The sequence below is a fragment of the Camelus bactrianus genome, chromosome 3, assembly GCF_048773025.1.
Source record: "Camelus bactrianus isolate YW-2024 breed Bactrian camel chromosome 3, ASM4877302v1, whole genome shotgun sequence".
NCBI lineage: Eukaryota > Metazoa > Chordata > Mammalia > Artiodactyla > Camelidae > Camelus > Camelus bactrianus.
Window position 1 is genome coordinate 115,061,832 of NC_133541.1, and position 27,762 is coordinate 115,089,593.

At 45.1% G+C, this 27,762-nt stretch overlaps 1 protein-coding gene across 2 annotated transcripts in view; it reads left to right on the forward strand.

Moving 5' to 3' along the window:
• Nucleotides 1–9,945: 9,945 nt before the first annotated feature.
• The window catches only part of LOC123615445 (alpha-1B adrenergic receptor), a 389,400-nt gene continuing 371,583 nt past the window's right edge, over nucleotides 9,946–27,762 (forward strand). For both annotated transcript variants that reach the window (XM_074361023.1, XM_074361021.1), the window contains exon 1: nucleotides 9,946–10,100. The gene's annotated coding sequence lies outside the window, so the exon portion shown is untranslated. The remainder of the gene's footprint in view (nucleotides 10,101–27,762) is intronic.

Genomic DNA, 27,762 nt, shown 5'->3' on the forward strand with positions numbered 1-27,762 from the left:
TCACTGTCCAGCCCAGGAGAGTCCCATTGGCTAGGCTGCTGACTCCCACCCATGTGGGCCTTGGCCAGTCTGCAGCCTGGCTCTCTGTAGGTCTGGCCGGTTGTGGGTAGGGACCTGTGATGCAGAAAGTAACCTCTTTTGCATAAGGAATTCTTTAATTTGACTGAAGGATGGCAGGTCTTGAGTCTCACAATGATGGCAGACTAGCAGCCTGGCACTTAGCTTGGCTTGTCTGGGCCATTTGAGCCCTCACTCAAGGGCTTGGAGGACTACTGGGGGAGCTCCAGAAAAAGCCGAGCTATTCCTGTCCTGCAGGGGGTCTCCCCTTGAGCTTCTCTTCCAGAGAAGGGTGGTGACCCCAGACAAAAGAAGCAGTTCTGGGAAGCCATGGGAGCCTGAGCACCTGCCAGAGGGTGGCTGACTCCAGAGAGACTCACTGAGATCTGCTGGTGAGAAGCCAGCCTGTGCCATGGGGAGGCCATCCAGCCACACTGTGGCTCGTTGCCTCTGCTGGGGGTGAGAGCCTGGGAAAGCAATAACATTGCTGGTGTCGGCCTGTCTTTGGCCACGTCCCCAGGCTTTGTTCCCACTGTAAGCTGACACTGGTCAAGAGGGGCCTCTCACCTCCTCCTTGAGGGGTCAGGAGCGCTCAGGGGCTGAGTCTATTCTCAAACACGGAGCAGCTGCCTGTACAGGCTGCAGAGGGAACGTGAGGAAAGCAAACCCTGCAGAGTGGGCCTGGGGAGGAGGGCAGAGCCGGGGCTGTGCCTCCTCCAGGGGACTTGGCTTTGGAGGGTTGGCATTTGAAGTTGACTTTATTCGTGGCCCTGTCTCCACAGCAACAGAGTTAACTGGGAGGCAGTGAACTGTATCCGAAGGGGCATAGGATAGGGGTCTGGAGACTTAGGGGTTTGCCCAGTTCTGTCTAAGCATCAGACTCCTCATGAGAAATTGAGGGAACTTGGGCCATATTCTCTTGGAGGATTTGTCTTTGTAAGTAATCACATTTCCCATCAAATGATTGATCTAAATTCACTTGCTGTATTGAGATGACCAATTTGGAAAAGGTGAGCCTCAGAGAGTTACCTTGTCTTTGTGGGCAGTAGAGGATGGATGAGGAGAAACATTGTTCCAGATGGAATGACAGTAGTAATAACTGTAATAATAATAATAATAATAATAACAATAACAACAACAACAACAACAACAACAATAACAAAATAACTATATTTAAAATCCTCACGCTGAGCCAGGCACTCTGTTAAGGACTTTATGGTACGTGACCTTCCTGATCTTTGACAGCACTCCTCTCCAGGATGGGTGTTACGAGTCCTGTTTTGGAGATGAAACTATTGAAGTTCAGAGAGGTTCAGTGACTTGCCCAGCATCTCACTATTAAAATGGGGGCAAAGCTGGGATTTGAAGCCAGGTCTGCTTCCTTCTAAACCCATGTTCTTGTCTATTCTGTTATTAAGGAGGTAAGTGGTGCCTTCCACTTTCTGTGGTGAAAACATAGATACACAGAGGCAGCAATCAGTCACAGCCCTGCCTAGGAGACAGGGCTGGTTGTATCTCAGTTGTTAGTATGTCCTGTAACACTCCCAGGCATGAAGCCCCAGACTTTTTTTTTTTTTTTTCAATTTCTTTGCTCATTTTTCCCCATCACCCCCACCAAACTCATGCTCTACTCAACACACATTCCTGCTCAAAATTCAGATACCATCGTATTTTTGAAGGTGGTCTCTAATTTCCAAGTAGTTAGCCACAATACCCTTCTGCTTAGATCACAGCACGTATCATATTCTGTAATATGTTTTAAGATTCATTTAATGAATATTTACGGGGTGATTCTGTGTGTTTGGCATTGTGTTAAGATCTTGTGGATTTTTTCCTGCCCACTTTCCTTGCCCTCCCGATACCCAACACATAATCAAATTCACAGATTACTTTGCAGAGATGGGTCTTCTTTCCCTTGAACCTCAGGTCATTGATAAAGGTTGGTACGTTAGAGATGCTCAGCAGCTATTTGTAAAGTGGACACATGACCCAGAACTTACCCCACTTTTGAATAACTGCCTGTTTCTTCCCTGTAGGTCCCCCAATACATTTTTAGACTCTTGGGAACGGGAGCTGGATCTTTTTTTTTTTTTTTTTTTGCTTTTGCCCCCACTGCTGAGTACAGAGAAGGAATTTAATACATGTTTATTGAATGAATGGGTAGTGAGAAGGATGAGTTCTGGGGAATGAATATGAATATGCTAATTCTATAGGTATTGATCAAGTCCCCACCATGTCTACCCCTGAGATCATTGCTTGAGTGGCCACGAGGAGTAACTACCATGTAGATCTCATGTCCTCAGGATCCATGTCTAGTGACCCGGCTTATGCTTACGAAGTAACACGGGAAAGATTCAGCAGAGGGACACCTGGCAGGTGCCAACCAGACACCCACCCTGTCCAGAATCACTGCTCGTCCCTGACCGTGTCCTCTGCCCACCTGTGGCTCCAATTCCCACAGCTTTCCTCCTGTAGAGGACTCTCTGCCTCCTGGGAGAAATGAATGTGGCTTGTGAACAAGCTGTGAGTTCTTACAGAGATGAGTGCCCCATCAAACTCAACACAAACTAAAATAGGAAGATTGTGACCCTTCCTGAGCCCAGAATCACTGCTCTTACAAATGGAAAGAGCTAGAACAGGTCGTTTGGCCAGATTCTAATATTCTGTCTGCAGAAACCACTGTAGTGGGGTGGAACTATGGTAACAACTGGCGCCAGGATTCTCTTTTGGAGGAGAACTGTCTTGAGACCCTGAGGACAAAGTTGGCAGGAGAAAGTGATGGAGAGAACTGGTGTTTTGTTTCGTTTCATTTTGTTTGCATAAAAATAAATAGGGAATTTGCATGAGGAGACTTGAAGAAAGAGAGGGAATAGAAGAGGGAGGACCCAGCAGGGGAAGATTTGAACTTGAAATTTGTATTAGTGGAAATTTTAAGAACAGGGATGTATAATTTTTTTACTGCACATTTTTTCTTTTTTTTTTTTTTTTGTGGATGAGTCCTGCGAACCTTTCTCTGTCTTCAACAAAGACACACACATACACACACACCCCTTGTATAAGTGGGTCTTGGTTGGGGGAGAAAAGAAAGCAATGGCAGAAAAAGTGCTGAGTTCCTTGTTTGTATTGGCACAAACAGCCCACACGGATGGTGAGATTATCCAAAGATTAAAATAATTCAGTGTAAGCAGGTGATTAAAAAAAGAGGTAATAGGACATCCTCAGAAGAGTGGCAGGAATGAGGAGCTCATGTAGGATGGGGGCCTCAAACCAATTTTTATTTGACCTACAAAGAATAGGGGCATTCACTAGCGTTCTTTGGTTCTAAGTAACAGAAGTGGCTAAAAAGCAACTAAAGGACTTTATTAGCTGGATTCCGAGTACCTCACAGAACTGAAGAGATAGTGGAACAGTCAGGTCCCATCAAGCAGGAACGAGAGGGTACCTCTTCAGAGCATCCCCATGGGGGTGGATCAGCCCAGACTTTCGCTGTGCTAGTGAGGCTCCCACTGAGATCAGACCTCAGAGGGAGGACGTGCAGTGGAGGAGTCTGGGTCACACACGCCACCACCCATCCCCCTACTTGGCTGGACTACCATGGAGTCACTGACCATCATCACTGACCATCTTCTCGTGACCACATGAGACAATAAGGGGAGATCCTTCAAAGAAAGGAAAAGGGTTACTTTCGCCAAAACGCAGAAGAAGGGATGCTGGGCGAGCAGAAACAGCAGATGCCCACACTTACAGGGCACCTCAGCTAGATGTTGCTGCTTTCTGTATTGTTTGTAAAAATTCTTAGCACAAGCACATGGTACAAAGTTCAACCGTGCAAAAAGGTGTAAAGACAAAAATTGGGCTTCCTTTTCACCTCTCAGCTCAGTTTGTCCATAGAGGCCACCACTCTTTCCTGTGTGTCCTTCCACAACACACACACACACACACACACACACACATATGCGCACACACATACGGAGGGCAGAGCCTCCTTATTTGCCTATGGGGCCCTGACAGCTAGGACAGTCCGGCTTCCTGCAGAAGTTCAGCAGCCGACTGCTAAAAGCCAACTTCTTGCAGGAGAGAGAAGAGTGAGGGAAGGGCAACAGATTCTGTCTGAGATCACTTGGTGCCTCGCTCTGTGATCTACGAGTTGCTTTTAATTTCCTGTGCTCGGCTGCCTGGCAGCCTGATGAAATGAAGGAGATAGCAGGGCTTCGGATCTGGCCCTGCCTGGCCCCGGGCTTGTCTGCTCACTGCAAGGCCATGATCTCTGGACCCTGAAGAGAGAGGAGCTGGGTGCGCCCCCCTCCCCCGCCCCTCAGCCTCCTCTGTGTGATGAGGGTGTAGAATGGGCTGCTTAAAACCCATTTTTAAGCAGGCAGTGCAGATGAGTAGAGAGGACATCTCATGCCCAAGTCACGCGATGTGAGTGGCAGAAAAGGGCTGAGACTCTAAATGCCATCACCAGCCTTAACAATGGGGCAGTGCTGGCTCTGTTACTGAGAGCTGTAAGTCCAGGAGCAGGTTTCTTCATCTTTCCAATCCTCTGCTTCCTCATCTGGAAACAGCACAAGAATAGCAGCTACCTCAGAGGGTGACTGGGGACTAACTGAGGTCTATAAAGTGCTTATCAGATTACCTGTACTTAGCAAGTGCCCAGTGAATGCCACTTTTTCCCCACAATCCTAAACATTGTCATCATGTAGACTGTGTGCAAATTAGCTGATTTTATGTGTTGGACTTGAATTTATATTGTACTTTGCAGTGTAAAAGCTTTATTTTGCAACGCCACTTAAAATATAATTCACTTTTCACTTGGCAAAGATGTTAATACTCAGTGCTGGTGTGCTTGTGGTGAAATGGGAGATGAGCCCTCTCACTGGGGCTGCTGCATTCACCCAGGGCTAGGGGGCACCATTACACCTTACAGAGTCTTACAAGGAGGTGAGCCTGGTTCTTGTGCACCAGTGATGGGAAGGAACTGGGTGTCAGCTTAGGGAAGGCAAGGCCAACTTTGGTGTTCTGCTTTAGATGCTCTAGAAAGTTCCACTGGAGGCAAAGCAAGATGAACTAATGTCTAAAGATGACAAGAAGTAACCTGTAGGGATTTGGACAAATCAGTAAAAATTCTTCAGGGAGTGGCATTAAAACAAGGAAAAGAAATTGAAAATGATTCATCCATGTGTGTGGTCAAGTGGAGGAGGAATGTTCTAGACCATTGTTCATTGAAATGGAAGAGTGACCCCTGAAGACTGGAGATCTTACAAAGCCACCTGCAAGCCCACGTGGATGACTTACAGACCTCTCAAGCTTACCTGTCCCACCTGCACTCTTGATTCCACCCATTGAACCCATTTCTGTTGGCTCTGCTGGAATGGCACCCATTTCAATGCTTGGTTCGAAAACCCAGGAGACATCCCAATTTCTTCGCTTTCCTCATCCCCACTCAAGTAATCAGAAGTCCTGTGTTTCCCACTTCCACCCTGCATCTCGCATCAGTCCCCTTGTCATCTCCCTGTTGCTCACCTCATCACCTTGATGATTACAAACCCTGTGACTGCTTCTCTTGCTTCTACTTTTCTTCCATGGATCCATTCTCCACACAGCAGGAAGTGACTTTATGGATCTAGGCAAAGACATGGAGAGGGCTTTCAAAATATAAATCAGGTCACGTCACTTCCTTGTTCAAAATCCTCTTCAGTAAGATGAGGATGGGGAGTATACATTCCTCCTAGTGTTGATGTGAGCAATAAAGGAGACACCTCACCTTAAAGGGCCAGCACATAGTGTGCACTTAGGGATGGGAGCTCTTATGGGGGACAAGATGGTTCCTGCCCTCTTGGACCAGATTCCTTTGATACTGATTAGAAGCAAGAGACCTGTTCTCACTTGCTCGTTAGTCACTTGTCTTCATTAGCTCTGTAGTCTTGGATAAGCCACTTAACATCCTCTGAGCCTCAGTTGGATTGTCTGTGAAATGGGAGTAATTAATAGTACCTGCCTCATAAGGTTGTTGAGTATTTGTTGAGATAGTGCATAAAGTGCTTGGCATGATGCCTGTCACATAGTAAGTGCTGAAAAAATGGTAGCTGTGGGTTCCTGTTGTAATTGTTACAACTTGCTGTCTGGGAGATGGCTGGCTTTCATCAACCACCATTCATGGTGCCCTCACTGGTATGATTGCTGCAGTTTGCCCACCTCTGGGCTAAGGACTAGACTCCAGTACCCTGTGTCTGGCAAATAAAATAAGGATGGACACACTGGGAGCATTTCCTCTTGCGTTCACCTTGGCTCCTTGCTATTTCAGACCTGTGTGCTATTCACCTTTTGCAGGTGAGGCCACTGCCCTAGCAGGCCTGGGAGGCTGTCTACAGGGCAGCTGGCTCTCGGTTCCCCACTCCGTTGTTGACTTTGGCATTCAAGACTTTGGAGGAGGGCTGCCATGGTTGCATTCTTCAGAGCAGCAAAGAGAAGAGAAAACAGTGCAACACTTGCCAATTTCCTTGAGTTCCAAGGGAAAGAAACAAGTAACATGAGTAACAACATGAAAATGAGGGGGGCGTGCTGGACTGAGCTGAAAGCCTCAGAGGCGTGCTTCAGAAACAATGCTGCTTCTGTTTGACTGCCCAGGGTTTTTTATTCTGCTGAGTGTAGTATGCTAACAAAAGGGAGGTAGAATTTCATTGTTGGAGGGGTGGGGACAAGGGCCCTGGTGACATAGCACCTGGGGAGAGGTAACAGATTGTGGGAAGACTGGAAGGAGAGGTATTGATGTCTATGGCAGACTAACACATTTCCTGTGTGGTGTGTGATATAAACCTCTCTCCATCCTCCAATTAACTCGCAAGGATACCTACATTCCTCTCCAGTGTATGGGGAATTGGGTTTGTCTGGGGGGATGTGGCAGAGTGCTGAACGTAAACTTAAGGTTGGCATTAAGCAAGAGTAGAGGCAGTCAAAGGGAACCCTGCGTGTATTGATCACCATTTTATAAAAACATGCAGTAACTTGCTTACCTATAGAGATCTCTCCCTCCACATGAAATTAAAAACATACTGTACAGAGAGTATTCAGATTGTTGTATTAGTGTGAATTAATTTAAAAAGCTGGTTGGCATAAACCTCCCTTCCTCCCACCCTTCCCCTCTGAAACGAGAAGCAGCATTGTGTAGCTAAAGTCAAGTTGAAGGAGATTATATGGGACCTTTGGAAATGGGGAGGAGGAGACAGGAAGTATTCCTTCAGACTGGAGAGAGGCAGAAGAAGCTGTTGATACCTCAAGAATGGTTTTGTTTTTTTTTAATCTATTGCTGCCTAAAGAAACATCCCCAAAACTTGGTGACTTACAACAACAACATTTATTTTGCTCATGAATCGGTAGTTTGGCCAGCGATGCTCGGAAACAGGGAGTCTCTCTCTCCACTCAGCTGGGATGGCTGGAATCTTCTCATGGTTGGTTCACTTGCGTGCCCGGCAAATCATGCTGGCTGGCTGCGGAGGCCTTGGCTGGGGCTGCTGGCCAGCACACCTGCACCTCTCCCTGTGGCCTGGGCTTCCCCTTCGCCATTTGGGGGCCAGGTTCCAAGGGTGAGCGTCTTGGGAGGGAGAGCCAGGCAGAGCTGTGTTGCCTTTTCCAGCCTAGCCTGCGAAGTCCTGCAGCATAACTTTAACTGCACTGCACTCATTAGAAGTGAGTCATCGAGTGTATTAATTTGCTAGGGCTGTCATAACAAAAATACCACAGAGCGGGAGGCTTAAACCACAGAAATTTATTTCTCACAGCTCTGGAGGCCACAAGTCCAAGATCAAGGTGTCAGCAGGGTTCGTTTCTTCTGAGGACTCTCTCCTTGGCTTCTAGATGGCTGGCTGCTCCCTGTGTCTTCACATTATCTTCCCTCTGTGTGTGTGTGTGCGCGCGCGCGTGCGTGTGTGTGTGTGTGTGTGTGGGTGGGTGTATGTGTATGTGTATCCTAATCTCCGCTTCATATGAGGGCACCTGTCAGGTTGGATAAGGTCCCAAACTAATGGCCTTATTTTATTTACCTCTTCAAAGGCACTATCTTCAAATACAGTCACATTCTGAAGTCCTGGGGGACTGGCACTTCAGCATGTGGATTTTGGGAAGCCAGGGTGGAGGGGGAGATGCAATTCGGCCCACAACACCAAGTCCAGCCCATGTTCAAAGAGAGAGGAATTAGGCTTAACTCCTTTTGACGGGAGGACTGTTAGAGAATTCGTGGGTTTGTTTCACAACCACCACAGCCAGGTAAGTGTTAGCGGTTTGGCAAGTCCTATGTTCCATCTCCACCCAGCACCCTGAAGAGGCTGTGGAACCTCAGAGAATAGTTGGACCATGGCTTCAGAAGAAAGCCCAGAGATGGAAACAGTGTGGCAGCCCTACTTATCATCACAAAGGACACAGGTTTCGAAGATTTGCATTTCAGCAGGGAGGTGACTCAAGACTCCTCCTGTTACCCAACCTCCAAATAAAAATCCTGGATTTTTGTATAATTTAGGGAGCGGAAGGACTGTCAAAATCACCACTTAGACTGAATTTCCCATCAGCCTGGTGATGAAGGACTTAAGAGCTAGATTTAATTTGACTTGAAGTAATGTGACGTTCCTTCTAACTGGGCTGTGAAGCAAAATTCCTACCCGTTCCTCGGGGTCAGGCACATACAGGTTACAGTGGGATACAGTTTACATAAGCTTCTCACTTTGAGGAAGCTCTGTGGCTCCCCCTCCGTTCACCCAAAAACAGCACAGCAGAGTCCCCAAGTCACTGTCTTCATTTTGACACGTGATTCCAAACAACCGCAGTGGCAACTGGTACATTTCTCCCCCGACAGGTATGGCCATGTGTGGTTAAAAAAATAAAATTTAAATGGCATTTTTAGAGTTGGGATGGGTTAGAAGTGGAGGATGGTCAGGCGGAGCTGACTCGAGGACAGACTCCTGTGTCACTGACCCTCCTGAGTTGGTCTCCTGCCCAGTGGTGTTGGAGCCAATAGAACTGACGTGGGAGGAAAGGGGGCCGGGCACAACCACTGAAGGAATGGCACAGCCACTGAGGACAGGACACACTGGTTAGAACCAGGATGGTGAAAGATTCGACCCCCAGTAGACCTTGAGCCTCATGGCGCACCCACAGGCGCTGTGACAGTTCCCAGGCTGCCCATAAAAGGTGAAAAAGTGGGTGAGGGGCGTTTCCTGGAAACCCTCGCCCCTTCCCCAAAGTGGTTGGAAGAATCCTCCTACCCATTAGCATGTGAAATTGCCGAGCCCATAAAACCTAAGAACCCTGCATGTCGTGGTCCCTCTCACTCCGTCCGTCACACTCGCCTTCTGAGACAGCCCGCCCTCTGTCTATGGGGTGTGTATCTACTTTTACTTTAAACACCCCACACCTTTCGGTTTCTCTCCTTCTCACACTTCTGAGGTGGCTCACATTCTGCCTGTGAAGTGTGTATCTCCTAAGCCTTTTTCCCTTCTGAGAGAGACCGCACTCTGTCCATGGACCGTGTATCTCTCTAAATAAACTTGCTTTCACTTTACCACCCTTTCTCTTGAATTCTTATCCTGTGCGAGGCAAGAACCTATTCTCCCCCAACAGAACGAGACCGAGGTTGGTTCAGAAGCAAAGGAAAGCTTCATTCTTGAATCAGAGGATGGAGAGGTGCGAGCTTGCGCACTAGACTACGTGCTCCCGCTGCGCGGCGGGGTGGCCCTGCTTTACTGGCATCGCCTCTGGGAAGGGGGGAAGGGGGCGGGGTTCTCGCGGGGCAGGGTTCTCGCGGGATTGGGTTCTCTCCCGCGGGCGCCGCTGTGGCGCTCAGGCTCCGGGCCCCAGTGCCCGGCGCAGCGTCTGCACACTACCCGCCGCCGCCATCTTGAAGTGAGGAACGTGCCTGGCTCCAAGCCAGGAGGTCGTCGCAGCCGTTTTGCACCAGGAACGCTGGTCTGAAGGGCTGGTGCAAGGCCTCTGAACGCGGCCCTCTGGGAGCGAGTGAAACCAGACAAAGCACAAAGGAAAAGGAAAAAAAAAAGGTTAGACTTTATTACTCAGTTTCTCTTTGTATTCCCTGAGGATTGTTGATGGCTTTTTCTGGCGGCAAACCCCTCCTCTGTCCCTCCCCTCATTCTTGAGGGACACAGTCCGTCTTCTGTGACTGCTTTCGTCACACGCCCCCGGGGAGAGCAGAACTTCTCAGCTGCTTTTAAATGTGTTGATGGGTCACCAGCCTCAGCCCTGTTTCCTATCCCTGAGCGACCCCCCATTTGAAGTTTTATAGGTTCCAGCCTTTGGAGACAAAAGACACCGGACCATTTAGGACGCTCAGCCCAAATATTAACAGGAGAATAATGGTCATTAAGAGGCCCAGGAAAGGTTAAAAACCAGCTGACACGGGAAAAACGGACGCGGGGCGTGAGGAGGGCCACGTCCCAGGTCTTGGGCTCTCTTTCTGTGGTTAGCGAGGTGGCCGGTTTAGCGTGTGACAGGTTTTATGATAACCACTGGGTTGTACTAAAGCCTGACTGTGGTGTGGAGACCACATAGCAATTGGCTAACCAGATGTTAACTTTTCAGCCTCCCTTAGGGTTACAGAAGCTGCTACCGCCCACAGGCAGGGAGGCCATCCCTTGGCAGTTTGATCTAATTGTTTAGAGTTAAGCAGCCACACGAGTAAGGGGTCCCCGTTTTTGAGCTAATACCCCAAGGGTGACTCCCCTTCTGTCATGAATGTAAAGTCAAAGAGTTTAGCTAAATCCGGGAGGGCCAGGGTAGGGGCCTGAAGTAATTGCTTTTTTTCAATTCTTGAGAGGTTCCTCTACATTCTGAATTCCATTCAAAAGGATCATCATTCTTTCCTTTCAACTTTTCATATAGAAGCCTAGCTATTAGACCATAGTCGGGGATCCAGATGTGGTAGTCAGGGATCCAGATGTGGTAAAGCCTGGCCATCGCCAGGAAACCCCTAAGCCGTCTTCTAGTTTTTAGGAGGCGCGAGGCTGCAAATGGTTTCTTCCCTTTCCAAGGTTGGATAGGGTGGGTATAGGCAGAAGGGCCGGGTCCCACCTGGTTCACCAGAAATTTGTTACCAACTCTCCTGAGTGGGGCCTCAACACGAGGTTGCTTCAGAAGCAAAAGAAAGTTTTCTTCTTTGATCAAAGTATGGTGAGGTGCAAGCCCGCTCTCTAGAGCACGCTGTCTCCAGGAAAGGCCACTGGCAGGGTTGCTTTATAGGGTTCTTGTTGCGGGGTGGGGTTCCTGCGGGTCAGGTGCAGCTGCGATACTCAGGGCGTTCCAGATCAAAATGCCAGGTGCAGCGTTGCTGCACACGGTATGCTGTCGCCGTCTCGACCTGAGGTGTCATGAGCAGTGCTTCTGCAAGTGTCAGGCACAGCCGTTTCACACTGGGAGCTCTGGTCTCAAGTGCCAGGTACAAGGCCTCTGCACATAGTACCCTTTGAGCAAGTGCGGCTAGACTAAGCATGCATGTGCACGCACACACACACACACACGCAACACAGATTAGACTTTATTTTATTCCCCAGATTCTATTTTTATTCCCCGGGAACTGTGACTGGGCTTTGTTGGTGACACCTGGACAGAGGTGCCCATGCTTTCCTCTACCCTGCCCACAAGCATCCTTTCCTACAGAACCTGAATGTTTTCACCTCCCTTTTTATATTTCTTAAAATGCCACCACCAAAAGATTCAATTATGTCAACGTATCCTGGAAGACTTGAGGGTGATCAGCTGGTTCATTAACTTTGTGACAGGACATTTTGGTTGAATTTGGGACTCATTACTTACTCTTCCATGAGTACAAAGAGGCCTTGATTTCTTCTGGGGTGAGATGGCTGAGCTATTTGCGCTTACATAGTTAGGAGTGGAGTGGCCCCCTGAGAGGAAAGAGATAGAAACTCCAGCTTAATCACTGGGAGGCTCAGAGTTTGAAATTTGCCTGATGGCCTGTCCCGTCCTCACCATTATCAGATTGCAAAGGGCAGTGAGGCCCCAGAAAGAGAATTCTCTGTGAGTGTAAACGGAGATCAAACAGATAGGCTGTCTTTTGCACCAAAGGTCAGACATGAAAGGGGTGTCGTTCTGGGTCTATGGGAGAGGCTGACCGAGCATCCTTCCTGGCACTTGCAAAAGGTGGACACACAACACACAACCTTCCATCCTCCCTTGTTTCAACCTCAGATCGACTCCAAGTCTCTGGCCCAGAAAGGACAAACTGGGCAAGCAAATGCCTACACATCGCTCCCCCATCACACCAGTCTCCATAGAGCAAAAAATTAATAAATTCAACTACATGAAAATTCAGATGTCTTTATGGAAGCAAATTCCAAGAGGTCAAGAGACAAACAATAAAATGGTACACAATGTTTGCAACACATACAATAGACTGAAAGATAATTTCCTTATTTTACAAAAAGCTCATATGAATCAATAAGGACAAATATGAACAAGCCAACCGAGAAGTGGGCCAAGGATATGAAAGGCAGTTCACAGTAAAACAAATGCAAATAGCCAATAAATGTGTGAAGAGATGTTTAACTCTCTTGTAATTAAAGATGTGCAAATCTAAACAGCAATGAGATCCCACTTTTCATCTATCAGGTTGGCAAAAATCTAAAAAGTTTGGTAATACTCAATGTTGTTGAGTGAAAAAGGAAACAGAGACTCATTCACAGTCAATCAGCATGTTACTATCAATCTTGTCAATCCTAATTGTAAATGCATTTATCCTTTGATCCATGGGCAAGGGTTTAACCCACATACATGTTCACAAAGGTATACCAGATGAGAGCCACAAGAATGTTCCTGGCAGCATGGTTTGTAAAAGGGAAAAATTGAAAAGGGCCGTAAGTAGGGTTGGTTATTCCAGTTATGGCACATCCACATGATGGACTATTATGCAGCCAGTAAAAAGAATGTGCTAAACCATTCCCAAGCTATTAAAGGAGAAAAGCAAAGTGTAGAACAGCATGCACAAAATGGTCCCATTTGTGTGAACAAAAAAGAATATATATGCTAATGTATGCATAAAACATTTTAGCAAAGATTCGCACACAAATTTGGAGGAATGGGGTAGTCAGGAGTGAGAGAAAGCAATTTTACTTTTTGTTTCATACATTTACATTATATTTGTATTTTTTAAAAAAATTTGCATGTCTTGCTTTTACTTTTTAAAAAAGATTTACAGAAATTTCCCTGTGGTATAATAGCCTATTTATGTGTCTATGTTCCATATGAGTCTGAACTTACTGGTTAGGGTGGGGCCCAGCAGAAGCCATCTCTGCAGGACAGATGACATGTGGTAATGTCAGCCTGATTTATGGTATGACATGAGATACTGGGCGGAGGCTTGGGAAGCTGAGGTCTTCTATGAAAGGAGTGGAACAAAAATAGTGAAATGTCTGGGTTATTGTTGAAGTTCCTCTGTACTTACAGATTGGTGGGAGATAGGAAAACTTGGATCACAGGAATATATATGCTTTCTCTCTGGTCTTCCAGTTTCTGGCCAGTTTTGGTTTAAGTTTCAGGTAGGATTGCAGTCTGGGGCAGAAGTTGAATGTACCATCCATTACTGAATGAACAGAGAGTTTGGCAGATATCAGTTCTTGAACACAGTACCCCAAGGATGAAGGAGCAGTCCTTTGAATTTGTATACATTCTATGACATATTTTCCAAGCAGGAGTGTTGGCCAATGCCGGGACAAGATAAAAGTCTGGGGAATCTGCATACGAGCAGAATGAGGATGCATGGTGTCAGACCACTCTTCCATGCAGTGAATATCAGGAAGAGAAGTGTAACCCATCATGTTGGTGACCATGTCTTTCAGTATTACAGCCAAAGTAAGAATGTAATAATTTTTTACTTCCAATCTTATTCACTGTGGAAGTAACACACAGTTTATGACAACTCTCGAACTTGAGCATCGGAATCATCTGGAAAGGATTTTTAAAAAGATCCCTGTGCCCATCCCCAGAGTATCTGATTCAGTAGGTCTGAGAATTTGCATTTCTAGCAAATTCCTACATAATGCTGATGCTTGTGGTCTTGGGACTGCACTTTGAGAAGCACTGGTTTACAAGGACATTTCATCAACTTTTTTCTCTTCCACCAGCAACCCTCACATGTCTTAGCTGTTCTCAGGATCTTACCTTCAAACTTACCTGAAAAGCCATCTTCTTTTATGATCCCTAAACCTCATACCTCTTTTCTCCTTTCTTGGCTGCGTACAGGTACCAAAGAACCCATCTGGCCTTCCTGAAAGGGTGCAGAGAGGAACAGACTAAGCAGGCAAATTCAGATTTCTCTTTCACAGATCAGGAACACTTGTGTTCATTTTCAGCTTCTCCCCAGAGAAGTGGACATTTATCTTCTATCAGAGGCTGAGCATACCAGCAGCACGCAGTGGGAGGGTAGCTTCGGTCTCTGAATCTGCCCTGAGGCTGCCTAAGGATGGGGGCCACAGAGAGTCCTTGTGGCCTCATTCCCAGAAGGGAAATTCTGGCAAGAGTAGAGAAAAGCCATCCAGAATGTTTGTTTTTTAGACGCTCTCTCAGTGGGGCGGGCTCCCTGCAGAGCCCTCTCCGCTCCTCTTTTCTGCTTCTCATCCTCCCACTTCCAGGGCCTCCCTTCTGCCTCCTCAGCTGGATGTTCCAGGGGGCTGCCTTCTAGGGCAGATGTCAGGCCACACTGGCAGGGGTTATCCCAGAGGGGACCAGGGCCCCCCGGGAAACGGGAATTGGATCATTCTTTTGTTGGAAGATAATAGGGCCTTTCTTTTTCTATTTTCCTTCTAGAAAAGAAAAGAAGGAGGGAAGGGAAGAGAAGGAAGAAAGGATGCAGAGAGGAAGAGAATCTGGTTTAGACTTTACTTAGGTGATATGGGCTGAACAAACCCTGTTCAAAAAGCCATCCTTGCTTCTTTGCTGAGTGACATTAATCTCCTAGGTGCACATGGCTCTTGTCTAAATTCAAAAGTACTTTTCTGGAAGGAGGGAAGACTCATTCTAACAGTTAAATGGCTCATAGAGCCATGTTCCCTAAACTTGAAGGTACAGGAATTCCCTGGAGGTCTTGGTAAAATGCAGAAGCCTGAGACTGTATTTCTGACAAGATCCCGGGTGATGCTAATGCCGATGGTCTGTGGACAACACTGCGTAGCAAGGTTGTGCAGTGCTCAAAACTAGAAGCAACCTTAGAGATAAATTTGAATCCCGTCCTTTTACAAATAGGACAGCTGTAGCCCTGAGTGGTTGTGTAACTCTTCGAGGCCACACAGCTGGTGAGCAGTGGAACCACCACTCCCAGGTGTGCACTATTTCTACTTCCTTCCCCAGGAAGGAAGCAAGGCAGGAATATAAAACAGATGCCGGACACAGTAGAATATGAACACTTGAAAAGAGCATCTGGACCTGGAGAAACAAATACCCAAGTCCACTCTGCCAGTGGTCCTGAAGTTAGGACCCTGGGCTGTGACCCTCTTCACTAAAAATCTGGTTACTACTGACTGGTAGCCTGGCAGCCACAGATTTGAGAAAAGGGGAACTGCTGATGCTTCCCTGAGTCTTGGTTGGGACAGGTAATTATTGGTGGTTGTCAAGGTAGAATCTTAAGTGAGTGCCTTTATGGTCCATCAGGCACTTCCTGGGGAGAAGAATTACCTAGAATAATAGGGCCAGGTGGGGGCAGGTGAGATCCTCACCAGGGCTAACCCTCAGGAGAAGATCTAAGAAGAGCCGACTGGTATACTGGAAACCCAGTGGGTATTTGATTCCTGAGAACCTTTGCACCTCCTGGACCCTCTCGTTTTTATATCACTCCTCCTCATTGTCTTGAAAGTAGCACTTTGTCCAAGACAGCTGGGAATCCTGACATTGGAAATAAAATTTCCCAAGAGGGAACACATTTGTTCTGTAGTGTTGACCAGGCCAAACCACTGTAGTGAGCTAGATTACTACAAGAAGGCACCCTGGACTGAATGTTTTAAGACCTACGTTTTAGGCGTGATTCTGTTACTTGTCAGCCCTTGAGAGGGTTTCTAGGGAAATGGTACCATTTATTCCTTCAGTCACTCACTCATTGATTCTTTCAGTCAATCAACAAACATTTATTGAGCACCAACTCATGTGCCAAAATTCAAAGGCACAAAAAATCCTCTGTGATCTCAAGGGTTTCATAGTCTAATATGGGAGATGGGTAAACGACCTATTAATTATAATGTAGCTATGAGGCATGCAGGAAACATGGAGTGTGGGACATAAAGGAGAAACAGTGACATCAGGTTGGTTGGTGGGAGAAGGCTTCCTGGAAGAAGTGCCAGTTAAATTGAGCCTTGTGGAAAGAAGTGGAAGGGGAGGGATCACAGAAAGGGCCTTCTAGGCAGAGAGGGCAGTATGCACACGGCTGGGGCCTTGGAACTGCCCAAACCACTCAGGAGACTGCATGTTTTTAAGTGTGGTTGGACCACAGGATTCATGGTGGTGTGATGTGGGTGGGGTCCATTCACCAGGAGCTTGTGTACTAAGCTGAGGCCCAGTTTCAGTTAGATAAAGCTGTGAAGAGAAACTTTTATGTAATTAGTTAAAATAACTCTATGTATTAAGCCTATTGCTATTCTTTAATCCTCACACCAAGCCTGTCAGGTAGGCACTGATATTGTACCTGTTGTACAGATAGAGAATTTGAGGCTCGCAGAGGGTGAGTAACTCAAAGCCACGCAGCTGAAGTTTTGATACACAGGGCTTGCTGTCAGCCCCAACAGGTGCAGAATACCGGTTCATAACAAAAATTTTAACCCTCTTTTATTATTGTGAAATTAAGTTCAAACATAATATTCATTTAGATACATAATTTTAAAAGACAATATAATGCCCACCTGTAATATAAACAAAAAGAAAAGAAAAATAATTTGAAAATAAAATAATACATATTTCCATGTGGAAATGCCCGGACGTGACTATTCTAGCACTAGGAAGTAGGTGATGGTTGGAACTGTGTGTGGAATCCCCTTGAATACAACAGCTGCAGGTGCAGACTCCTAGCTCGGTGTTGGAGGAATGAAGTAAGTACTGTGAGCAGTGACGCTGAGACTGAACTGATTCCCTGAAACACCATCCTTGGTAAAGCTCTGAACGACAAAGTATAGCATTCTCTCTAAGACTGGTCGCAGCACCAGGGTATGAACGCTGATCAGCCAATTGCAGAGTCTGAGCAGACAGCCCCTTTGTGGGGATGACCGCTCCCTCCCGGGGGTGGCTCCCTGTCCAGGAGTGCCAGAGGTGGCTCGGAAGGGCCTGAAGAGGCCCCCCCGGGCGATGGGGTTGTTGTGCTGCTGAGCCCCAGGGCTCCCCACAGGACTTTGCAATGACAAATTGGGCTGCCTTGCCAGCTCCACCTCGTTTTCCTGGTGGTCGGGGTCTCTTCGGTCCTGGACGCTTGACTGAGAAGTTTTCCCAGTCCTTCAGTGCTGACTTCTACGTCTTTCGACTAAGTTACAGCAGGACTCTAACCTCGTCTAACCACAGGTGGAACATGTAACACCTCCCATTGGACTTGAAGAATGAGAGTTGAGAACAAGAGGCAATTCGGTGATTTTACAAGTATTTGCCAAACCTCTGATTTTTGGTTATCTATTATTATTAACAAACCATGCCAAACCTCAGTGGCCTAAAACAACAATAACTGAGTCTCTCTCAAGATCTTGTGGGTTGACTGAGAGGTTCTTCTGCTTCACATGGTGTTGGCTAGGGTGCCCAGATGCCAACTGGTCATGAGGGACTCTCTCTTCTTTGATGTGAGCCCTTCCCCGTGGCTGCTTGGGCTCCCTCACAGCATGTCTGCCAGATTCCTAAAAGAGTCTCTCTAAGTGGCCAAGGCAGAAGCCATGGGTCTTTTTTAAGGCACAGCCTCAGGAGTTAGTCTCATTTCTGCAGCATTCTTGTGGCCAAAGCAAGTCCTAGGGCTAGTCCAGATTTGAGGGGAGGTGAAATAGAGTGCATTTTTTGATGATGAACTGCAGAGAGTTTATGGCCATCTTTACTCCACCAAAACCTACCATGTCCAAGGCACAGACCTAGGTTCCCAGGGATATTAATGGCAAAATCAGACATAATCTTTAACCTTGTGAGTTTATAGTTGAGTGGCAGGAGAAAGAAATCAGCTAGCTACACAGGCACGTGCATAAGTCAGAGGGCTACGTAGGGAGGTGTTTGATGCTATGAGAGCATAAAAACAGGGAGCAAAGTCATAACCAAGAAAGTCAGAGAAGACTTATCTGATAAGTTAGTACTCAAGCTGAGATCTGAAGAATCCAAGAAGGCACTTAAGTTTAAGTGCCTTGCAGATGGTAGCTCCTCAAGTAATAATTGGTTTTTGAATAAATAAATGAATACAAGAGTAATGGGCATGTGCAGGGTCTCTGTGGTGGGAAAACCAGTGTGGCTGGGGAGTGGAGACGGTGGAGTCTGTGGTATGAGAGGAGGCTGGAGGAGGACAGACCACTGTAGACCCATGAAGCTGTGTTAAAGGAGCTGAGTCTTCAGCCTCGGAGTAATGGGTTTGAAGCCAGGACAAGCTGGTCTAATAAGGTTTGGGCTTTGAGAAGGTCACTCTGACTGTAATATGGAGAGTCAAGTGGCTTGGAGGGGTAGGTGGTAAGTGGGAGAAGCAGAGGAGGAGGGATGGAGGGAGGATGGTGAGGATGCTCTACAGTTGTCTAGGCAACTGGTGGCAGTGCTGTGACCAAGTGACGAATGTGGAGTTAGAGAAAACTCTGAAGGGTTCTGCCAAGGTTCTGGGAAGAAAATGACTCTGAACTGGTGGCCAGATCCTTTTCTGTCATTAACTAACCGCCCTGGGAGCCTGTGGAACATGCAGGGTGTCTGGACCAGCCAAAAGTGCGTGAGCCCTGGGAGGCAGCTTGTGGCACTCGGAGAAAGCCATGGCAGAGGCAGACAGAGCTTGCTTTTGCCCCCAGAGTTCAGGCTGGGGCGCCTTCTCTTGCCTCAGGCTCTGAAGAGGAGTATTGACTTCTGCAGCTCAGAATATAATTTGGGCATTTGCTTTCACTTTCAAGCCTCTCCTCTTGTTCTGCTCTTATCCTGGGGGCGGTGAGACCGTGGCTCTGGAGATCGATGGCTGGAAACAGAATGAGGCTGGGAGAGCAGGCTTCTTCACTCAAGTGTATGCTGTTCTAAGCTGGCGCATGAGTCACTATCGGCTCCCCCGAGACACAGGAACAGGGGCCACACATTAGCATTCTCCATTTGAGGCATGGTGAGAGTGTTGCTTTTAACTTTCTTATTGTGGAAAATTTCAAACTTATTCAAAAAATGAATAGTATCATAAAGCCAACAATGATCATCTCGTGGCCAGTCTTGTTTTGTCAAGGTCCCCAGCCTCTCTCCCCTGTATCATTCTGAAGCCAATCCTAGACAGCATGTGATTTCATCTGTAAATACCTTAGTACCATTCTTCAAAAGACTTGGACTCTTTAATTTAAAAAAAAATTAGCTTAGAAATATTAACAATTAGAAATACCATCACATTTGTAATTATGATGTATGTCATGATGCATTCATCAAATGATTAATAGATATGTGTGCACTTTTCCCTAATTGTCTTATTTTAAAAGTTTCTGTTTAATTTGTTTACTTGAATCAGAACCCAAATAAAGTCCATACATTGTGATGGATTACTACGCCTTTTAAGCTGCTTGTAATCTATAGATTCCCCCTCCATTGCTCTCTTTTAAAAATTTTTTCTTGCAAGCATTTTGTAGAGGAAACTGAGCAAGTTGTCCTGTAGAGTTTCTCACACCTTGATCTTACTGATGACATCTCTGTGTGGTGACATTTAACAGATTCCTTTTCCCTTGTGCTTACTGTAAATTGGTAGTCAGATGTTGAACTTTGATGATATTCACAACCAATTTTTTTTTTTTTTTTTGGCAAGGCTGTTTCATTGGTGGCGCTCTGTTCTTCTGTCATGAGGTGCACAGTATCTGATTGTCTCTCTGCAGTGTGAGCAGCTGCTGATCATGGCTTAGATCCATTAATTCATATTGTAAAATGGCATGGACTGATTCTGTATTTCCTCTTTTTTTAAATTAGCTAGAATACCTCTGCAGAGAAACTTTCCTTCGTCAATGTTTGGTTATGCTGAGGCATACTTCTTGTAGGGAAATATAATTAATACTCAGCTCTTTTCCTTTATTTACCAGCTTTCTCAGTAATATGTTGGTTCCACAGCAACCTCCAAGGGTGAATAATGAGTGTTTTTAAATATCATGAATTTAAATTTATTAGATGTGATTCGTTGGTTAGGTGCTTGGATTGTTCCCTCTTCGGCTGGTGGGAGTCTCTTCAAGCTGGCTTCTAAGTCCTTTTGACACAGTCCTCGTAATCTTTGATAGTCTCCTCACTATGACAGATTTTCCAGGCTCATTTTGTACATTGCCTGCCCCAGACATGAAATCAGTCATTTCTCTGAAAAGCCCTGGTTTCTTTTAGTGAGAAATGGTGTTTAGAGATAACAATCTAGACACAAGGAGTGACTGTTGTTTTTAGGCCTTTTTTTTTTTTTTTTATGGATAGACCTTGGAAATATGTATCATACAGATAGTTTTTATTCAAAATCAGCATTACACCGTTTTTACTCACTACCATCTATCTTACACCTGAATTTCCTTTCTCCCATGTTGAAAATCTCAGTTTTCTGTTTGACTGTTTGACAAAATTATTCGTTTGACTTATCCCAAAGCAGTCTCAGAATAACAATACCAACACTTCTGCCACCAGGACAGTTACTAAAAACTGCTCCTTCCCACCCTCGTTCCTTTTGTCCTTAGAATATGTCTTAGTAGGGATGTGCAGCATTCTCTCAGCTGACTGTGCTTTAAAGTGGCTTTGAATAGTTCCTCTCTATGTGGTTAGCCAACAACTGGTTACATGGTTAAGTTTCTTTGCTTCATTTTACCTTGAGTTTTTAGAGAGTGCTTTGTAAAACAAGATACATTTTTGAAAAGTCCCTGTCACCTCCACCCAATTCCGTCCTTCTTGCTACAAGTAACCACTTAAAAATTAAATGATTCATCTTTCTGTTGCATAGATACTGATCTAGATAATGTTTCACTTGTTGAAGTTGTTCCTACACTCAGATAAATTGTAGTATATGATACATTATTTACCATTGCTGAATCACAAAAAAACTGGATTCAAATCCCACCTATGCCTCTTACGGGCATGTGTCTTATGCCTGCTGAGTCTCAGTTTCTCATCTGTAAAATCAGAGCAGGGATACCCACCTTCAAGGGTTGTGACAGTTACATATGTGTGTTAAGTACCAGTGCATTATGTGACACATAGTAGGTGCTCAATATGTAGTAGCTCTAATGGTTTTAAAAATTTTAAATGTTATATTTAATAATTTTTATGCGCCTCTCATTTGATAAGAACCTGTTATTCTCCATCAGTGTCCCACAGTGAAGCTTAAGAAGGGTGAATGGGCAATTTGAGAGTCATTGAATAAAGATGCAAAGAATTAGAATGTTAATACTGGCCTGAGCCCCGAGAGAGCTCAGCAACCATCCTGCTTACTTTACAAGGAGAGAAACAGAGACCCAGAGAGAACAAGTGATTTTCCTAAGGCTACAAACCGGGGTGGGACAAGCGTGCTGGCGCTGCTCCGCCCAGTTCTTTTTCAAGGTAACTTTTCTCTAAAGCAAAATGCATCTTCTGCAGTTTGGTAGAAATTTCTTTGCACATTTCTGCATTCTCTCTGTAAAAGGAGAGACCGGGTGAGGCATGGGTCCGGGAAACTATGCCTTGAAGAATAGTTTCTTCCCTCCCTTGGTATGTAAACATAGTAACAATGACTGGGGCTGATCCCTATCACTGAGCAGGGCTCATGAATCTATCCAGTTGGGGATTGTGGTAATGATAAGGAAGTTCAAGGAACAGTCCTTTACCCTCAGGGGGCTTTAAAACAATTAAAACAACTTCAAATTCACTTAAAAACTAAGCATGGGCTGTAAAAATGTGTGTCAGTGCTTAAAATAATAATGCATTTTAATAGCATCCTCTTATTTTTCATTGCCTCAACCTTTGGACATTGTAACTGTTATTATTTCTGTTTTGTATATATGGAAACTAACATTTAAGTAGGTCTGTGGCTTTCTCAAAGTTACACAGCTAATGAGCAGAAAAGCTGGGTTTGCATTCAGGTCTGTGACTCCCAACTCCCATGCTCTTCATCAGATGCTCACAAGGCAGTAATGCATTTCAAAGCTAACCTGCTTCTGAGCTCATTTGTTTGGGGACAAAAAGAAGGAAAAAACAGAAAGGGTATATCCCAGAACAATTAGCAAGCATTTAATATTTAACTGATTAATTAGCTCAGCCATTCTTTCATTCATTCTTTGCTTCTTAAGTGCCTTAAGTGTCTGGACTCTAAAGCCACACTGTCTGGATTTGAATCCTGAATCTACCACTTACTAGCTGAGCAGGTGGCTTATCGTCTCCGTGCCTCAGGATCTTCATCAGAATACTGGGGATACCTCATGGGTTGTTGAGCTCATTTGTAAAAGCACTTACAGCTATGCCTGGTTCATGCTAAGAGCCTCATGATTGTCCTTATGTTGTTCCTGCTGCTGAGCAGTGTGTTTGCTGGTCTGTGTTTTGGTGAAAAGAATCAGGAGTCCTGGGTTCTGGGTTTAGCTCTGCCCCCAGGAGCCACGTGACCATGGGCAGGTTACCTGCTATCCTTGAACCTCAATTTTCTTACCTGCAAAAGGAAGGGCTTTGACTCCGTGATCTGTAAAGTCCTTCTACCTTCAAGTTTCAAAGTTTTGAGGGGTCTGCTCTCTCTCCTTATCACAAATATGGGTTCCATCTTAACAGCATAGTCTTTATAGATGGAAGCTCATTTTAAAAATGATCTGTTTCACTCTTAACAGATAAGGAAAGGGAGGCTGACACCCCTTCATTTTTTGTCCCCAGTCTTTTTTCTTTTCAAACTTAGGTATAATTGCTATATAGTCTTATATGTTACAGGTGTACAATACAGTGATTCACAAGTTTCAAAGGTTATACTCCATTTATAAATATTATAAAATGTTGGCTATATTCCCTCTGTTGTACACTGTATCCTTGTAACTTACTTTGTATCTAATAGTTTGTACCTTTTACTCCTTCACCTCTCAATTGCCCCTCCCCCGCCTCCCTCTTACCACTGGTAACCACTAGTTTGTTTTTTATATATGTGTCTGCTTTTTTGTTATACTCACTGGTTTGTTGTATTTTTTAGATCCCAAGTGTAAGTGATCTCATACAGTATGTCTCTGTCTTATTTCACTTAGCATAAGTGCCCTCCAAGTCCATCCATGTTGCTGCAAATGGTGAAATTTCATTCTTTTCTATTGCTGAGTAAAAGCAGGGGGAGCCTTATGCCTATTCTGCATGTGTTTCTCAAAGTCTGATCCTCAAACCACCCACCTCAGAACCACCTGGGCTGCTGTTAGAAATACAGAGGCCAGGGCCTCAACCCACCCACTGAGTCAGAGCTTCTGGAGGTGGAGCCTGGATAACTCCCTGCTTCATGAGGATCCCAGGTGACTCCTGTGGCAACTCATGTTTCAACTACTGGAGAAGAGGAGAGAGAGACAGAGATGCCAGCGCTGAGTCAGATAAGCCAGAGTAGGGTTCTCAGACATAAACGTGCACATGAGGTAGTTGAGGATCTTCTTAAAATGCAGATTTAGGTTCAGGAGGTCTGGGGTGGGGCCCTAGAGCCTGCATTCCTTACAAAATTCCAGGTGATGCTGAAGCTGCTGGCCCACGGACCAGACTTTGAGTAGCCAGGCTTCCTAGCTCCACTAGGGAGCTGTATGACCTCGGGAAAAGTACTTCATTTCTCCCAGCCCCAGGTTCTTTCTAAAGAGGGAGAAAGAAGTGCCTATAACACAGGGTTTTTAACTGGATTAAACCACATAATATATATAAAGCTGCTTGCCACAGCACCTAGCATATTGGCGGTTAGAAAAGATTTATCTATATCTATATATCTGAATATCTACTACAGCAACAAATTTCATTGACTTAGACTCTTAGAGAGTGGGATACTGGGGGATGTGCATTTTTAACTGAGATCTGTAGATGACTCTTAGGCACTCTGTCTCTGTCAAAGACAGGAAAGTCCCCAACCTAATTCTGAGTTCTCCAAATCCCACAGGCATCAGTTTGAAAATGTTTTGTTTAGGAAGCCATGTGGTGAGGCCTTCAATAAAACTGTTGCTCCTCAAACAGCACAAGTAATGAGAGTTTTGTGAGGCAGCTTTCATTGCTTTCTGAGCAAATGTACATTGGAAGACTCCTGCTTCCCCTCGGGATGTCAGAAAGGGACCCAAATCATCAAATCCACGAGCATGATGCTCTAACTCTATTTTCTGGGCATGGCTGCCAGGAGATACATGGGAGGGGGTGCCTGGGATGGAATTCAGAGTCACAGGCTCAGAGCTCTTGCTGGGGACTGAAGTTCCTGTGGGAGAGAAATTCATTTGCACAATAAGCCATTTACCCTTCCATGTGGGGCCTCCGGCTGTAACCTGACCTGGATTTAGAATCTGAAGTTTTCATTGACTGAGTCTGGGAAATGCAATTCAACAAATCTTTATTGAGCATCCATCATCCCAGGTGCTGTGCTAGGTGCAGGGACACAAGACTAGCAAGACAGTTAACATCCCTGAGAGGGGTGGTGGCAGGAAGTAAGCACATAAATGAACAAATGAGTAAATAAGTCCATTTTAGATTCCAATGAGGGCTAGGAAAGAAATAAGCAGAGAAATATAATAGAGAGAGAATGAGACTCATTTGAAGAGGGCCAGGAAAGGCCTCTTTGAGGAGGTGATAATTTAGGTAAGGCTCATAGCATGAACATGAATTGGCCCTTCAAAGAGGAGAGGAAGAGCATTCCAGAAAGAAGGAACAGTTGTGTGAAGACTCTGCAGATATGTAAAGAACTTGTCTTGTTGGAATGACTGGAAAAAAGCAACATGGCTGAGGAGCTTGTGTGTGTGTGCGTGCATGCGCGCGCTTGTGGTGGGGAAGTGGCCCCAAATGAAGTTGAAGAGATGACTAATAATAATGGATAACACTTCTTGAGGACATAAAGGAATCAGGTGGAACAGATTTGAATGTCAGCTCCCCCGTTCATTATATATCCTGGACTTAAAAACCTCTCAGGTGTAAGAAACATCAATAAAATAATAAAAATGGGCTGAGGAGATCTACTACATGAAAAATGTACATCAGTTGTGAGATTGTCTTTACTCCAGAGATGTTAAAATGTGAGGGGGAATAAACATGATTTTTAGAATCAAGGAAATATTTAGCATGTGACAGTGGGGGATTTCTCCAAATCTCAGCTATCTTATCTGTAAAATGGGTGCAAGGACCCCTACTGTGCTGGGTTATTGTGAGCAGGTCTAGATATGTGAGCACAGGCAGACTGACTATGTTCTCAAGGTGCCAGTGAAGAAGGAAAAGAAAAGTGAAAAGCTTAGCTTTGATGAATGAATTCTGAATTTTCAATGACACATCGAGAAAAAGGCTATTTTAATTTCAAAATGCATGCAGAGTTTTAAAACTTGACTTACTCCTGTAGTTATCTTTATGTTGAATATGGTTGAGGGGGTGCACTGTCATCTTTCCTGTGCCCAGGTCTTCTGGAAGTCTTATCTGAGCCCTGCTGGGAGGAGTGAATAAATAATGCATGGTGAGTGATCAGCACAGTACCCAGCACATAGCAAGGGCTTTGCACATGTAGTTTTCATCATATTCTTCCATATTGGACCCATATTGGGTCTCCACTGGGGAGACACAAAGAACCATGACCACATAATTGTCACCCAAACTGAGATAATTTTGAGAGTCCAAGAAAATACTATTAAATAATAATGATGGGCATAAACTGAGACCGTCATTGGTAAGCCAGGACCTGTGGTCTCTGCAGCCACAAAGCCCAGATCCTGTTGTCCAGGAATTTACTGGCTACTGGAGCATTACTAACAAACCCACTGTCCCCACACTTTGTGGGGTTCAAAGCCTCTCCAAGGCATGGACAATCATCTATCCATGGAAGAGTTCTTTTTCACTGATGTCAAAGTTTCCCATAACAAAAGATTTTGGTTTGTATGTGTGATTGTATTATAGTAGTTTTTTTTTTTTTTTTTCGAAGGTTTCAGCAACCTATGAGGATGCCATTCTATGTGACACAACAGAAATTCCTCTCCCATTTAGGGAGAAAAGACTTCCATTCTAAATTACAATGTCACAAGGAGAAGAAAGCCAATTAATTTCAGACTCCACTAACCTGGGATTTGTATTAACTTGGGCATAAACTGAGACTGATCTTCCCTTTGGCTGTAGCTTTTGGTAAATGAATTTGTAAAAATGCATTTTTCCCCCATATACGTGAAGTAGGGGCCGGACACGGGGTTTAGAGGAAGTTGAAACTACATGGCAATAATAGCTGATATATCTTGAGTGCTTATTATGTCTCAGGTACTGGGCTAAGCTTTTCATGTGTGTTAATTTATACAGTTCCCACCTCAGCCCTGTGAAGTTGGTACATGAGAAAATTGAGACCTAGAGAAGTTTCCTTAATTTTGCACAATAAATAAGAAAATGATGGAGCCACATAACAAACTGCTATTATCTACTATATCTCAAGAAAACTTTTAAAATATCTTACATTTAGTTCATAGGAGAGGTTATCCAAGGGAGGCAGAAGGAATAAAACACTGTGTGACTCAAAATTTCCCTTCACTGTGAACCCACAGCACCTTGTATGTATAGTTTTTATTCTAATGATAATTTTTCATTTTTGTCTTCCCTCTAGACTTTGAGCAACTTGTAGTTATATGCAGATCTGTCATGTCTGGTGTCCAGCACATTGCCTGGAACTCATATTCGTGCTCATTACTTTACTGATCGATACTTCTTTTAGGCCCTCTGCATGTCAGGTACTCTTCAAGTGTGGGGACAAGCAATGAGGAAGGCCCATTTGGCTCTTGTTACTCCACACCCCTAATGCATCATTGTTCAAAGAATATTCACAGAAAGGACAAATTGAGCCACAAACCTGGAGGAGCCTTAAATTCTCTCCAGTGTGTCTTGGAGTCTCGGGCAAAACAGAACCTTCAGGTTGAGAATAAGAGGGAAAGATCAGCTGTTGACTAGGCAGGTAAGAATAATGTAATTTTCCTCAAACACCAAGGTGTATACAAATCATCTGAGGCACTTGTGAAAAATGCTGATTCCAGACACTGCTCCCAGAGGATATGATTTAACAGGTCTGGGGCACACAAGAGAGTTGGTTCATTTACTCAACAAGTATTTCTTCAGATCCTACTATGTGCCATTCACTGTTTTGGACCCTGGGCCTCAGCAGTAAATAAGCTACACATGTCCTTCCCTGTAAGGAGCTTACACCCCAGTGGAGAAGATAAAGATGAATAAATACCTTTCCAAATTGGGCAGAAGGTTATGAAGTAGGTGATGGGTTGAAGAATGGCCTGCAGGGAGGGGTAAGGGATTACGTTTTGCTTGGGGGTCAGGGGAAGCCTCTGTGAAGAGATGACATTTGAATTGATTCTTGAGAATGAACCAGCCATGCAAAGAGCTGGG